This window comes from Cynocephalus volans, unplaced genomic scaffold (assembly GCF_027409185.1).
Source record: "Cynocephalus volans isolate mCynVol1 unplaced genomic scaffold, mCynVol1.pri scaffold_35, whole genome shotgun sequence".
Taxonomy (NCBI): Eukaryota; Metazoa; Chordata; class Mammalia; order Dermoptera; family Cynocephalidae; genus Cynocephalus; species Cynocephalus volans.
In genome coordinates, this window is record NW_026902463.1 from 2,161,889 (window position 1) to 2,178,591 (window position 16,703).

Below are 16,703 nucleotides of genomic sequence, written 5' to 3' on the forward strand. Positions count from 1 at the left end.
TCTCCACCAGGAGATTCTGGAAAAGTCTGGGAGTAAAGCAGCCTGGATCTCTAAGGAGCAGCAATCCCTCAGGCTGAGGAGATTGGGGGTCTCCAAAGACAATGAGATTTGGGGTCTCTCAGGCTGAGGTTCTGGGAGTTTCTCAGGTCGAGGGGATTTGGGGTCTCTCAGGCTGATATTATTTGGGGTTTTTCAGGACAAGATTTTGGGTCTTTCGTGCTGAAGAGATTTGGGATGCTCAGGTTGAGAGGCTTTGGGATTCATCAGGTAAAGTGAATTTGGGGTCTCTCAGGATGAGAGGATGTGGCATTTTTGAGGCTGAGGAAACTCGGGGTCTCTCAGGCTAAGGAGATTTGGGGTCTCTCATTAGGGGGCATTAGGCTCTCTGACACTGACGTTATTTGGGGGTCTTTGAAGCTGAAGGACGTTTCCAGGCTGAGCAGGATCTCTAAGGTTGGGGAAAATTGGTCTCTCTGTGGCTGCTGTATTTAGGGTTTCCCAGGCTGAGGGGGTTGGGGTGCCTTAGGCTGAGGGGAATTGTGATTCCTCAGGCTTAGGGTGTTTGGGCTCTAAGCATTAGAGGATTTGGCGTTCCTGTGGGTGAACGGTAGATTTGAAGGTGTCTGAAGCTCAGGTGCGTCGGTGTCTCAGGCCGAGGGGGTTTGAGGTCAGTCCAGGTTAGCGGATTCGAGGTCTCTTGGGGATCAGGGGATCTGGGGTTTCCCAGGCTGAAATTTGAAGGTCTTGGGCTGAAGGTTTACAAGAGTTTCTTACTGCACGGCAAAGACTTCCCGAGTTCCTGTCAGTCTCCCTGGCTTTCTCCTGCCGCGCGGCCCACCCTGGCCTGGCGCCCGCTCGGATCCTCTCAGGAGGGAGACGACCTTTGAAATGGCCACGCAGCCGCCGGTACCACCAAACCGCCAATCCGAGCTCCCGAGAATAAGCGATCAGGAGGGGATAAAGGGGCAGGGAGTAGGGCGGAACCTAAACCTGTCAGTAATAGGAACCACTTCTTTCCCGCCTGGTGGACGATCCTGACCAAAACCTCAGGCATTCGCCACTCTGGGTACTGCGCATGCGTCAGTCAAGAAGCCTCGAGTCCTGAAGAGCAGTCTCTCAGGTCGTGACCGGCCTTACAGGCTTGTCATGAGGCACATATCTGGCTCTCAGCACTAGCGTAGCCTTGCCCCGCGGTCCTGTCCACAGGGGATCTCAAAGGGGTTAGGGTTAGGAGTTATGTTTTGGGTGAGGGTTAGGGTGAGGGTGAGGGTTACGTTTAGGGTGAGGGATAGTGTGAGGGTTAGTTAGGGTTAGGTTAATGGTTAGGGTTAGGGTGAGGGTTAGGGTTAGGGTGGCTCCAGAGGAGGATCCTACCTGCCACTTCCAGCTCCTTCTCAATTATGTTTCTGCAATGGGGAAAAGAGATAAATCTCCTGAAAACAGTGACTGATGTAGCTCCAACCTCTCAAAGAGGTGGACCCTTCCCACAAGTGTGGGCTGTGTTTAGTGACGTCTTCCAAGAAGGACATCATTGGGGAGAGAGTCACTGAACAGGGACACACCTGACAAACACTCTGCAGCCAGGTGGCCAGGATTGGCGTCCCCAATGGAGGGTCAGGTTGGCAGCAAGTGCCTTTGACATGAGGTGCTGAGGGGGACACCCTGCTCTGTGGTCTACCCCCAAAACCCTTAACCCCGTGTCAACCTGAGAAAATCTCCAGACAGAGGACATCCTACAACCATTGGAGCAGAAGAACTACACGCAGTCATAGCCAAGGAGCCTGAGACGTGAGGACTTTACGTATTTGTTTCTTCTGGGCATTGGGGCAGGAGGCCTTCAGGGAAAGCTAGTGAAATCAAACGAGGTGAGGAGTGACAAGCATGTAACAGTGTCGGCCCTCCAATGGGACAGGTGCCTACACTCACATCACGGGTGGACTGTGGGAAAAGGTGGCCAAGGGCCAAGGGCTACCCACTCCAACATCTGCAAGTTTTCTGAAAGTCTTAAAGTTATCCAAAGTGAAAAGATTTTTTAAAAGCTTAAGTAACATCCAAACAAACCCCAAAACCTAGACATGAAGACCCTAATCTGTAAGTGGCACCTGTTTCTGGTGGCAGGATTACACGTGGCTTTTATTTTCCTCTCTTCTGTGTTTTCCAGACTTTCCATAAGGAACCTATGTACAGATACTTTTAAAATGAAGAAAAGCATCCTTTAAAACATGAAATCATTTACAAAAAATTTTTTTAAGATTTTTCAGAAGGATTAAACAGCTGGAAGCTTTGAATGAGGTGTCAGTGGATGGGTGGTCACACCCGGCACTCACCTTGTCCATGGATCTGGAGGGGCAGAGCCGGTACCTGTGGCCCCGGAGACCAGTCAGGCACCGAGTGGTGGTCCCCGTGTCACACAAGCAGTGGCCTAAGCGAGTCACGGCGGGTAGTGGGTGGGATCCGGACGCAGGGGCGATGGGTGGCCTCAGCAGCCCCCGTCCTCAGGTGCCCGTCTGAGACTGCACGCGGGGCAGCTCCTGCCCCCACCGGCCTGCAGTGACCGTGCAGGCCATCCACGGGTGTGGGGTTGGGGTCGGACTCACCTCAGCTCTGACGTGTGGCCCGTCCTGCAGGATCTGATTGTCCATGTGAGGGATGTGAGCCACCCCGAGACGGAGCTGCAGAAAGCCAGCGTGCTGTCTGCCCTGCAGGGCCTAGGCCTGCCCGCCCCGCTCCTGGACTCCATGGTGGAAGTGCACAACAAGGTGGACCTGGTGCCTGGGTGAGCCAAGGACCCAGTGCCGGCTGAGCATCCCGTTCCCCAGGTGTGGCCAGCAGGCGGGCAGGGGTGATCTCAGGACAGTTCCTCGTTCCCAGCCTGGGGTTTGCCTCCGCCTCTGCCACCTCTTTTCACTCTTCCATGTCCTAACCATCCGGTGGGGCTGGTGTCTTCACCTTGCACCAATTGAAGTGTCACAAGCCGGCTGTGGGTGGGTGACAAGGGGACCCTCTTCTCGACAGGTCATCCCTGAGGCTGAGCCGGGTCTGTGTCCTCTCTGGGTCTGTGTCCTACCCTGGCAGGTACAGCCCCACAGAACCAAACGTCCTGGCTGTGTCCACCCTCCTGGGGCATGGGCTGGAGGAACTGAGAACTGAGCTGGAAGAGGCAGTTTTGAGAGCCACCAGGAGGTGGGTCGTCACCCTCCGTGTCCGCCTGGCAGGGGCCCAGCTCAGGTGAGCGGCCTTGGCGGGCGGGAAAGGGTGATGACCTGGGTCCCAGCGCCAGGCCCAGAACTGGGCCTTTGGGTGTTTGGGGAGAGCCACAAAACAGGCAGAGCACCCCCAGCTTTAGATGTGCAGGCATCAGCTGGGATTATTTTTTTTAATTGATTATGCATATTCATGGAGCACAGAGCTATCCCCTCCTGTGCCCAAGATGTGATGATCAGATCAATACTCTCAGTGTGCCCCTCAAAACAAATTGCAGTTATTCCCTGTGTCCCCACCCAACCTCTCCCCAGCGTCCCTCCCCCTGCCCCCCTCCACCCTGGCAACCCTAGGTCTGTTTTCTGACTCTGCAAGTAGCTGGGATGTTTCTGAAAGAACCTGAGCTGTGTTAATGACTCAGCCTGCGTACACCAGGTGCCTAATCTGTGCTCATGGAAATTCTTGGGCTACATGCTGTACCTCCCTGAGCAACACAAGGAGGTCTGAGCAGGGGCTTGGGGGTGACTAGGCTGTCCTCCAGGGTATTTATGCTGAAACTCACCAAATGGGTGGAGGGTCCTCACGGTCTTCATGGAACGTGCTTCTCTGTCCCCAGCTGGCTGTAGAAGGAGGCAACTGTGCAGCAGGTGGACGTGATACCTGAGGACGGGGCAGCCGATGTTACAGTCACCATCAGCAACGCCACCTATGGCAAATTCTGGAAGCTCTTTCTGGAATGAAAAGACACCCTCGGCCAGCGAATCGCATTTTTCCAGCATCAGAGCAGAGCAGGCCACCTCCGCCTGTGTGTGCCTTGGCGTCTGCTGCCAATGACGACACCACGGTGGGGCTGGTGTCACCTCGGAGTGGGCGGCTGGAGTGTCAGCTCTGAAACATCCAGGCCAGCCATCAGTGCGTGGCAAGAACTGGTTTCCCTCTGGGATGTTTCAGTGACGAGGTATTAAAAGCTTTGTTCTGAGGCGCCTCAACTGGCATTTCTAGTTCTTTCAGCGCGTGCTGGGCACCGGGTGTTCACGGACTCAGAGACTGCCCTGCTGTCCCCTTGCTGGTGTCGAGACACAGCCCAGAAAGCTCCCCACAAAGGTAAAAGAGAAAGAAAACAGTTTTATTATTGGAAAAGCAACAAACCAGGAACACCGCTAAGAGATCGCAGAGAAAGAGAGAATCTCACCTTCCTAAATGCAGGTGGATACAGCCCATCACATACACATCCATTGTCTTTACCCAAAAGAAAAGTGAAACTACTTGCATCTTTTCAAGGAGTGGGAAATTACCTCTTAGAGCAAAACTCCAACAAAGGCAGGGAGACAGGGCCCCACTTAATGCTCACGTTGCACAGGAGGCTTCTCAGCTCCTGGAAAGACATTCATGGGATGCACAGCTGGCCCCAGGCTCATTCAGATTTTAAAGTGATCTGCAGAGTCGGAGACACTGAGGGAGCCCTGCGATGGCACGTTTTCCTAAGGAAATGCCTGAGAGAAGTCGGGTAGTGTCCTTTTTCCCTTTTGGCACTAAGGAAAAATCGTATTTTTTTCTTAGGTTTACATTCAACTTATAGTGGTCAGTGTTTTTGAGTTCCAGAATTCAGCATTCAGGGATAAGTTAAAAAAAAAAAAAAAAAAAAAGAAAAAAGAAATCTATACCCCTCTCCTGAGTGTGTGAATGGGGTGCGTGTGAATTTCTCCAATGGCGGGCCAGGTGGCCCTGCTGTACACACAGCCCTGCCAGACACACGGCCCCTCCTGTTCCTTCCCACTCCTCCCAGCTCAGTACCTGTCCTTCCCACACCTCTCACAGGTGAGGAGAGTAAGCTCCAGGGCTGGGGCCGTGTCCTGGGACCCACAGGTGAGGACAGAGCTTGCACGTGGTCCCAGCTGCACCCTCTGTCTAGCCCTTTGCCCCCAGCCTCACAGGGTGGATGACACGTGCAGGTCGCCCAGGCTTTACTAAGTGGAGCAGAACAGCCCACTCGTCTGGGACAGGGACCAGTAGGTGAGGAGACCACTGAAGGCCTCAGGACTCGGTGGCTGGAGACGGGTGCTTCCCCCAGCCCATCTGGTTCACTGGGCTCTGCTGTGGAGGAGTCACTTCACCGCAACTTTGGAGACTCTCCTGTGGGCTGTGAAGCATCGTGCTTGGGCAGTGCCTCCTGGGGGCTCGTGGGGTACAGCCCACCGCTTGCCAGCCTGTGGCCATCCAGGGGCTGTGCCCACTGTGCTCCTAGGAGCTCTCCCAGACACCCCCTCCTGGGACTTGCAGGGCCAGATGGATCCCGAGACCTCTCCCCATCTGCAAGGCCAGCTTGTCCTCCCAGGTCTGGCTCCAGACTGTGTCTGGTCCTGTCCAAGTCTTCCCTGAATGGGTGACACAGGAATGGCCGCACGGGGTCTGGTCTCCTGGCTGTCCTCCAGCACCCACCTGGCCACTCTCGTGGTCTCCACCCTGACTCAGACACTGAGGGAGAGCGTGGCCCCCACTGCTTCCTCAGGCACAGCCCAGTGAGAGACCCCGTGCAAGGAGCTCGGCAACACAGGGGCCTTCATGTGGGAAGCGAGAGGGTCTCAGGGAGCCCAGAGGGGAGGGTGGGGGCCTCAGGGAACCCAGGGGACAGGGTTGGGTGTCTCAGGGAGCCCAGAGGGGAGAGGGGGGTCTCAGGGAGCCCAGAGGAGAGGGTGGGGGTCTCATGCAGCCCAGAGGAGATGGTGGGCGTCTCAGGGAGCCCAGAACAGTGGGTGGTGGGCTTCGTGTGGGATAGGCACAGGTGTAGCACCCCATCCTTCCCAGCTCCCAGTGTCTCCAGTCTCCTTGCTTTGCTGCTGGGCCTATCCCTTCCCAGTTCCTCAATCTGGCTGTACCAGAGCACTGGGGTCCTGAGAACAAACCCCGTTGGGTGGGAGGAAAGCAGGACTCAGAGGAGGGGGTCTGCGTTGGGCTGATCCCCATGGGGGCCCCTCTCCCGGATCTGTCACGTGACGGGTTGCGAGAGAGCCCGAGGTGCACCCGTGCCACATAGATCCCCTTGAAAACGTTATCGGGTAGTGACACAGAAGCTGCACTGTCTGCTGTGAAGGCGGGAAGGTGGGCCAGACTCAGCCCTGCACGGGGCTGGCGTTCTGTGCACAGAGCAATGGAGTCCCTCCCCGCCAGAAAGCTCTTTCTGACAGAGCATGTCTCTTTGAACTCAAAAGCTTCAGAAGTTCGTCTTTAAAATTCAATACACAACCTTTACTTAATGTCCCCATGGCGGAGCTTAAATCATGCAAAACTCAAAACTTTGACCCAATCCTTGAGTTTCTATGACAAAAGTAACCTGAGGAGGAGAGAGGCAAGATTTTATTGTTTTCTTTTAACTCTGTGATCTGAAAAAAGTGTTCAATCAAGGTAACATTTTCTAGATTCTTCCCATGGATTATTCTGAAATCTACCAAAATTGTCTTGGCTGTTTCCATGGTCACAAAAACCCATAAAGACATTTGACTTTAATTTCTTTTAATCTCTGGAATTAAACGAGTCATGCTGAATAGCACAGACGACGGAATCATGATACGGGTTTAGTGGAAACACTGGCCAGTGTCACAGACTTATCCTTAGACGTGTTCCTTCATCTCCATCGTGCTCTTCCTGAGCATCAAGCTTTGGGCTGCTGGATCCAGGAAAATCATGGGTCTGAGGTAGCCAGTGGGTGGTGGCCCATGAGTTTGTCCTTCTGGATTTCAGGTACCTTCATAGAATCATCGCAACTGGATACCAAAAGTATAAGCAGATTTTCCTCTGGAGAACGACTAATTGGATTCCAAACAACACACGTCAATGTAGATTAAAGAATTATTTTTAAGACTATCCTAAGAAAACCTGTCTTGTTCCAGAACATGGACAAACAAGAATCCCTAGCTGGGTACCCTCTTACGAGGGAACTGGAAGACAACTTATGTCTGGTATCCATTATGTGGCTGAGAATTTAAACCACCAGCTCTGAAAAACTAGATGTACAGAAGGAGGTATTTCTGTGATTTTGGGGTTTGTGAAACCTGGACCCCTCAGTATTGGGAAGTGAAGCAAAAACCCACTTGGAAAATGTCACATCACCCAAGGACGGCAGGCCACAGTGGGGGAGTCTCATGTGTACCCGTTGGCCTTTAAGTTTGGAGGTGACCAACTGCCAACACAGGCCAATGCCACTGAAAGAAGAAATTACTACATTAATCAAGAGGATGGGCCCGTCACCGCACACGGGGCTGTGGGGAAAGCCCTGGTGTGTGTCAGGAGGCAGGAAGGGGCGACGGAGAGCCTGGGTCACAGCCTTTTCTGGAGCTTCCACAGGAGGGGAAGGCAGGCTGCGTGGACAGCTCGGGGCTGGTGAGTTTGTAAAACCACAGTGGGCTTCTTGCTGGGGGTCCTCTGCTGGCCTGATACCCATCCCTGAGGTGACTGAGGGCAGGGAGATACTGGCTGGGTGTGTGACAATTAGGAAAAGGGGCTGCACAGGAGCAGGATGCTCCTGAGCGGGTCGCTGGCTACCTTCAGGAGTTTGCTGGCCCTGGGAAGGGCAGTCTCTTTTCTCATCTGTAAGGCCCCCAAATGCCAGAGCATCCAGAATTTGAAATAGGAAAATGTAGTTAATAGAGCCGGCCCTGTGATGAAAGGTGCCAAACAGACAAAAATGTAATCTAAGAAAACACAGAACAGGCAGAAACGTTGGAAAACTGACAAACCCACCGTGGCCTTGGAGGAAAGGGAAGAGTTACTGGCAGGCAGAGAGGGTGGGACTGCAGGAAGGACAGGTGGGCTTGCATCTCAGCCGGCAACTGGGGACACCTGGCGGAGGCAGCGCAGCCTCTCACCTGGAGGGAGAGATGGGTGGACAGAGGAGGCCCAGGAAGGTTACTGGAAGTGGCAGTTGAGAGAGAAGACGTGAGAAACAGCTGTGACAGCGAGGTCACAGCATGGCTGTGGCACGGGGGCCCAAAATACCTGTGCTGTGCCGCTCACACCTGTGTTCTTACTCCTGCACATAAGAACAGCACAGGGAGGCCCGGGGGACACGTGAGGAGCGTGTGTTCGACACCGATCTCGTACACGGCCCGTCATCCCCATCTGTGTAAGTCCTCAAACATCTCATTAAATTTGTTCCTATGAACAGCTGGAAAAGCCAAAGCAAAACCAGCGAGCACCCAAGAATCCTCTTGGCCTAGGGGAACAGTCTGTGATTTCATCAGAATTAAAAATAGGTAACCCTCGTTCTCTTTTAAAAAAATTTGTTTCTCGGTAGGATTTCAACCCCCTTAGTCCTACTCCGCCAGCATCACAATCGTGAGCACTTTAAGGAGCGCCTTGTCACTATTCAAACGTCACTGCACTGTGGTGCTCTCGAAAGTGGTCAGGTGAAGGACACACTTGAGGGTTGTCATTAGCACCCACGCCACGGCCGCGGTGGTGGGAGAAGCCCACGTTTACAGGTGAGTCGCGTCTTCCTTTGAAGGTGCTGCCGCGTAGTCATCTTTAGCCATCAGCATGTACGTTGACTCCATCCCGCGTCGAAACTGGAGGGTAACGAGGGCAGGTGGCAGGAGGCCGTGCTGGCCTCGCCCCAAACTCTCAGACCCCTGCCCTCACTGGTACTTGGCCGAAACAAGAGCGCGATACTTGAAGGATTATGGTTGAATCTTCGAGCCGCCCCGTACTGAGCTTCGTCAGCACCAAAGCAGCATCTCGTTGAGTCTGATGACGTCACTGACGAAACTGTCCTCCCCGATGAAGTCACCCGCGATGACGTTGGTGCACCGTGAGCCCGGCCCCGGGCACTGCGCTCGGACCCAGGTGCTCAGGTACGGCACTTCGGGCACCGTCATCTTCTGCAGGGACTCACACGGATGCACCAGGATGTATTCCAGGTTCTCCGTAAGGTTGATGCCAGCCACAAACAACCCGCCTGAAATAAGGAAGTGGCAGAGCAATTATGCGACACACGCACGCTGCTGCATATGTCCCGTCTCACACTGCCACCGTCACCCGCCTGTCTTCCCCATTACCCATTTCAGAAGTTAGAGTTCTGACGGCACAATGCTCAGCAGAGGCCTCATATTATGCAGAGACTTTCCTTCAGAAATACTCTATATTGTCAGTTGGGTTGAACGTTTTAATTTTGGATCTGGGTGAGTGGTAGTGCAGCCTTCAGGTAACTTCTTCAACTGTATTCAATCAGAGTTGTCAGTGGATGTCTTTGTCACCTAGGTGGAGGGTCATTCAGCAGTGTCTGGCTGAGGTGGGTTTCTTGTTGGGATTCATGATCTGCTGTCAGTCAGTGCATAGATGTATACTTTTGTAGCAGTTCCTGGTAGGTCTGTAGAGGGCCACAGGCTCAGCTGAGCCGGAACTATGCCTATGTGAATGATTCCTCCAGCACCTGTCTGGAGGAATGCTGTAAAAACAGAAAGCTGCTATTCAATAACTGTTGAGACCAATGTGAGCCAACAAGCTTTCACCTGAGCCTAGCAGAACTATCAAGGCCTGACTTGGGGAGTGAGTGCTGCCTATGTTCAGATGTTGTGTCTCAGTCCTTCCATCTGTCCTAGTCTCCAGACAGCCTGCACCTTGGTCCCACGTGCATCTGAATGAACATTGCAGAATGCAGTCAGTGCCTTTAGGCAAAGGGACTCAGATTCTCTGGGTCCAGCATAGGAGTCTAGGCTCCAGTTAGCTGGGATTTGGGCCCTACCAGCACCTATGCTACCATGTGTCGTGTTGCAGGGGAGGCAGGAATTCTGTCATGTTAACTGTGGGCTGTGCAGGCACCCATGGGCTCAGCCTGCATGGGCCACGCCAGGCAGACAGTGATTGTGGGGATCTGCTACACTCCAGAGGATTTTCTGCTCAGCCAGTCTTCCTTCTTGCCTGGGGAGAAGGGTGTTGAGTGAGTTCAGAGGCTGGGGTTTAGGTTACTCTGTCTGTCCTAGGCTCCAGGCTGCCTGTGTCCTGACCTTGCTGGTGCCTATGTGAGCACTGTGGAATTCAGGAAGCTCCTCCAGACGAAGGGATCCAAACTTGCCCCTTATAGTTCAGGGGTCTAGGCTCCAAATGGCTGGGATTCCAGTAGCCATGTAAGTATGTGGATGGCCCTGGAGGGAAGTGAGGTGTCCCCCATGGATTTGTCACCCTACTTCCCCTGGATGCAAAGGATTACTCAAAGCCCATCCCTTCTGACCCGTGAGAGACCACAAAGTGGTTAATCTTCCCAGGAAGCTCAAGCGAGAGGCATCCCTTCCTGGGGAAATTAACCCCAAATTGGGGTTCTCTTCCTGCATTTATTTTCCAGACCAGGAATTTACAGGAAGAGAACATAGGTGGGGTTATAGTTTAACAATATATGTAGGCTGGTAACTTTCAGTGAAACAAATCAGATGACATCCCAGTAAGGCAAATAAGTGACCCTATCAACAAAAGCTTGATCTTAGCAAACATACCTTCTTACAGCAATTTCTCAGTATCTTTACATAACAATCAGTAACTGGTCTGTCCTTGAGCCAGCAACCTTGCTGTGCCACAAATCTTTATCTTACAATGGAGACTTTGTAGCCTGAGGAAAATTTCCAGTCCTCTTCAAGGTCAATATTGGAAACTGCAAGGCTTTGAAAAACCAGGCCCTGTGAAGTACATTTGCTTTAAGAATCCTCTACAGTGAGGCTTTTGCTAAGTTATCCATTGGCCATGTGGGCACCCATGGCCTGAGTCCCCATGGGTCACACAAGGCAGACTGTGAATGTGGGGACCTGCTGAATTCCAGCAGACTTTCTGCTCAGTCAGTCTGCCTGCTCACCTTGGGTGGAGGAGTACTGAGTGATTTCAGTCTCTAGGGTCTAAGTTTTTCTGTCTGCCCTAGGCTCCATGCAGCTTATGCCTTGGTCCTGCTAACACCTGAGAACTATAGAATGTAAACAGTGTCTCCAGACAAAGAGACTCAGGCACACTCAACCCAGCACAGGGGTCCAGCTACCATGTACCTAGGATCACGGACCTGCTGGTGTCACTCATGTGACCATGTGGAGGGTCATAGTGAGAGCCATGGCTGCTACTAGTTCAGCTATGGGCCATGGGTCACTTCTTGATTCAGCTGCTGCAGGCTATGCAAGGCTGGCCACAAATGTGCAGAACCACTCCACTTTAGTGCATTTCCCACTCAGCATGTCTGTCTGCCCACCTGGGAAGTAGAGAGCAAGTGCTGAATGAGTTCAGATCCAAAACTATTTGGAGACTACCCCAAGTAGGCGATCACTGGCATTTGTGGTTGTCCTGGGAATTGTTGAGGTCTTTTCCAGCTTACCTTCTCTCTACCTGGCTCAAGGCCAGAATACTGCAGTGTGGCTGAGGCTGGATGCCCTGTTCTTCTTTCTGTGGTTCCATTTCTTCCTTCCACATTTCACACGGATCTCTTCACACTTAGTGAAATTTATGCTAAGTGAAATAATCCAGGCACCAGAAAGAGAAATACCACATGTCCTCACTCATGAATGGGATCTAAAAAACAAATAAATAAATAAGTAGTAAAAATACAACAATCACAATAAAGAACTTTCAAAAGGAGAGAACATAACTGTGGTTACTAGGGGTGGAAATGTGGGAGTGGGAGAAAGATTAGTGAGAAAGTGGAAAAGGGTCACAAAGAATGATGAATGTACTAGTTATCCTGATTTGATCATCACATAGGTACATAGGTACTGATATCAATCTGTTTCCCACAAATATGTGTAATCAGTTATATTTCAATAGCGAAAAAAATATGAACATAAACAACAAAAAATAAAATAAAGTTAAAAAGCCCAGGGTCTCTGACAGCTCAACAGCTGAAATTTACCAAAAATTTAAAAACGTAAAATGCCAGTTCTTCTCACTTTTTTTTTTTCAAATTGAGAAGGAAGAAGTACTTTAAAATCATTCTATAATGCTAGAATTATTCTGATAACAAAGCCATGCAAGGACAAAACAACAACAAAAACAACTAAAATTACACACTAATTACCTAACCTAATGAATGTAGAGGCAAAAACTATCAACAAGATGTTAGCATGTTAGCTAATTAGATTCAACAGAACATTAAAAAGATTATTTAATGTGATCAACTGGAATTTATCCCAGGGATGCAAAGATGATTAAACACATGCAAATCAATAAACATGATTCATCACATTATCAGAATTAAAACACAAAACTATAATTATTTTGATAGGTGCCAAAAAAATCTTGTGATAAAATTAAACAATTTTTATGATTAAAAACTACAAACAAATTAGATGTAGGAGAAATGTGCTTTCGTATAATTAAAGCCATATATGACAAAGTCACAAATAATATCACTCTGAGTAAAGAAAAGTTACAGTTACTTTACTTAGATTTAAAGCAAGACAAAAATGCTATTCAACATTTTCCTGGATAGCCAGAACAATTAGCAAAGAGGAAGAAATTAAAGGCATCCAAACTTAAAAAAAAAAAAAAAAAAAAAAAGTTAAACTTTTTCTCATTCCAGATAATACTGTCTTACATATAAAAATCTTAAATACTGCACCCCTGAACTGTGAGATATAATAAATAAAGTTAGTAAAATTGGAGCACACAAAACTAACATACACGACATAGTAACATCTTTATACTCTAGTTAACTATCTGGAAAAACAAGGACAAGAACACAACTATATTTATAGTGGTACAAAAAGGCTAGGAAGATATAACCAAAGAGCTAATAGACCTATATAATAAAAAAACATAAAACATTGATGAAGAAAATTTAGACAGACTCAAAAATCAAAAGATAGTTTGTGTCTGTGGATTGTAAAACTAAATATTGTTCAAAAATCCACACTACCCAAAGCAATGTAGACATAAATGCAATGTCTATCAAAATATCAAAGAAATTTCTCAGAAAAACAGAAAAAAAAAGTCCTAAAATTTGTATAATCCCCCCAATAAAACCGAAAAAGAAAAGCAATCTTTAACAAAAAGAACAAAGTGGAGGGGTTACCTCACCTTACTTTAAAATATACTACAAAGCTATAGTAACCAAAACAGAAATGGACTAGTATTAAAACAAAACAAGGAAACAAAACATGAGACAGTATGGAGAGACTCAAAATAAACTTATTCATAGCCATATAATTTTTGACAAAGGTGCCAAGGACACACAATGGGAAAGAAGTACTGTCAAATGTGTTGGATATCTACCTGCAGAAAAAAATTAGACCCCTGTTTGTGACCTTCTATGAAAACTGACTCAAAGTAGATAAAAACTTAAGTGTAAGACTATGAACTATAAAAATATTACAAGACAATGCAGGGCTGTGCCATAAAGTCTTGAAGAAAATTCATGACATCAGGCTGAGTAATGATTTCAGGGATGCGTCTAAAAGCAGAGGCAACAAAAATTATAATAAACAATTGGGATTACATCAAACTAAACTAGCAAAGGAAATCAGAAGAGTAAAGAGCCAATCTACAGAATATAAAAATAAAATTTCAAACTATAAATCTTATAAAGGTTAACACCCAAAATATGTGTATATAACAACCTTAAAACAACTCAATAGTAATAAAACAAACACCGAATTAAAAATAGTTATAAGAGTTAAATGGACGTTTCTCAAAAGGAGACATACAAAAGAAAAACAGGTATATGAAAATAATGTTGAGCTTCACTACTCATCAGGAAAATGCACATCAAACCCAAAATGATATATCATCTTGCTCCTGCTGGGGTGGCTATTATCAAAATGGCCAATAAGTGTTGATGAGAATGTGGAGAAAAGAAAACGCTCACACACAGTTTCAGTGGAAATAAAATTTAAGTACAACTATTATATAAAATAGTATGAAATTTACTTGAACTATTAAAAGTAGTAGAACAAAATGGTCAAGGAACAGACTAATTTGAATATATTTAAAGAAAATGTAATTAGTATTTTGAAAAGATATCTGCAATCTCATGTTTGTTGCATCACCATTTACGATAGCCAAGACGTTAAATCAAGGTAAGTTTTCAGGAATGGATAGATGAATAATAAAATATGGCACATATTCACAATGGAATACTATTCAGCCATTAAAAACAATAACCTGTCATATGCAACAACATGGATAACATTGCAGGAAATTATGAGTAAAATTTCAGAAACAGAAATACAAATGCCACGCTATTTCAGTCATCTATGGAATCTAAATAAGAAGTTGCACTTCATAAAAATAGTATATAGAATGGTGGGATACATTGTGCTGGGACTGCAAAATGGTGCAGCCTCTATGGAAAATGGTATGGAGGTTCCTCAAACAATTGCAGATAGATCTGCCATGTGGCCCAGCTATCCCACTGCTGGGAATATACCCAGAGGGATGGAAATCATCAAGTCGAAGGTACACCTGTTCCCCAATGTTCATCGCAGCACTCTTTACAAAGGCCAAGAGTTGGAACCAGCCCAAATGTCCATCATCGGATGAGTGGATACAGAAAATGTGGTACAACTACACAATGGAATACTACTCAGCTATAAAAACGAATGAAATAGTGCCATTTGCAACAACATGGATGGACCTTGAGAGGATTATATTAAGTGAAACGAGTCAGGCACAGAAAGAGAAATACCACATGTTCTCACTTATTGATGGGAGCTAAAAATAAATAAATAAATAAACTGGTGGAGGAGGGAAAACGACACAAAAATTGCAATACCTTGAAGTTGACATGACAAGTGAACAGACATGAGGCTGTTGGGAGGGAGGCGGTAGAGGTAGGAGGGAGGGAGGTTTCAGTAATGAGCCACAAGAATTATCAATATTCTATATTTACAAAAGAAAAGAAGAGAAAAGAAAAGAAAAGAAAAGAAAAGAAAGCACTCAGGCTCTGAAGAGCAGGGGAAAGCCTTAGCCGTCTGTCTAAACCAAGGTCATCTCCCGGCAGGGACAAGTGACGGCACCGTTAAACTCTGCCCGGCCCTAAAATGAAGCGTGCAAGTGGAGGGCTATGACGTGCACTGCACAGGGAAGTCTGAGGGAGCCGTCTCTAGACTCATGTGCCAACGTTTCGTCCCGGGTGCCATCCCAGAGAACACGACTACGCTGAGTGTCTTCTCGGAGCACAGATCTACACATAGGGGGAACCCATTCTCACTAGGGATCTTTCCAGGGCCAAATGATAGGGGGTTATCCCAAGTGAGGTTCCATGGGTTTGATTTGCCCCTGCTGTCCTCTCTTCAATGCCAGTTCCAATGGGCCCTAGCCCGTCACAATCCAGGGGTAATGACCTGATCAATTTGTGAGTTTTCTGGCTCACCCCCTCTGTAACAATTCCTTTCCTCGTGTCCTCTTCGATGAGGTGTTTCTTGTTACTCTTTTACAGTGCACCGTGCACGTGAGGATGTCCCCGTACTCGTCCATTCATATCCTCAGTCTCTGCTCTCTCTCTCTCTCTCTCTCTCTCTCTCTCTCTCTCTCTCTCTCTCTCTCTCTCTCTCTCTCTCTCTCTCTCAGTGTCTGTGTCAGTGAGACGGTGTCACCTGATCTCCCTAGGTGTATTGTTCGATGAGTCTCGCGTCTTCTATGCCTGCATGTCAAAATTTTCAGTTCAAGATGTCCATAGCACTCTGTGTCACATGCCCTTACTGCTCTTTCTCTCATCTTGGTCACCATTATTCTGCAGCCCGTCTGAGGGTGACTTGGAGATCTCACCTTGTTTCACTGAGATAAAGGGAAACTCTTTCATACCTCAATGAACCAAGAGGTTTCTGGTAGGTGGTTGATTGATTTCACGTGTTTAGGCTTCACGGATTGCTTTTGGTGGTGTAATGTCCAGATAAGACATACACTTTAGGAAAAAAAAGTAGTGACTCTTACAAAGAAATCAAAGAGGGCGTTCACATTCCACCCAGACCAGGAGGCATACTAAGAAATGTTTGCTCCTTTCAAAGAGACCAGTAATGACAATCCCAAGAGCACGGACACTTCCCGGGACAGCCACTCTCATGCGGTGTCCATGAGTGTGCAGTGCAAAGTCTCTATCGGTCAGGAGGGGAGGATGCCTTCTCTTTTCCTCACTTTCAGATGACCTAATGCTTCGACGAGCTTGCATGACTCTACTTCCCTCAAAATCCCCTTCCTGATATTTACCTAGACAGTTTACATTTCTGCATGTCAGGAGCAAAGGAGAACATCTCAGAGCTCGTTGGCTCCCAGGGGGCTCCTCTACGTTTGTTAGAGAAAATAAAAGCCACTGAAGACATGGGCTCACACAGCAGCTGGTGTGAGGACACTCCCAGGGAAGTTCAGGGAAAACCATGGGAACATGTGAGCGTCATGAAGAAAAAGTTGGACTCAGAGGCTGATTGACCAGAGAGTGCTTGAGGCTCAAGCATGGTGTCTGGGGACAGGCAGCATCGAAAAAGAAGGATGTGGTGGTACAGGTGTACTAATTGGTGCTAATCTGTCATCATCAAAAGGGTCGAAGGACA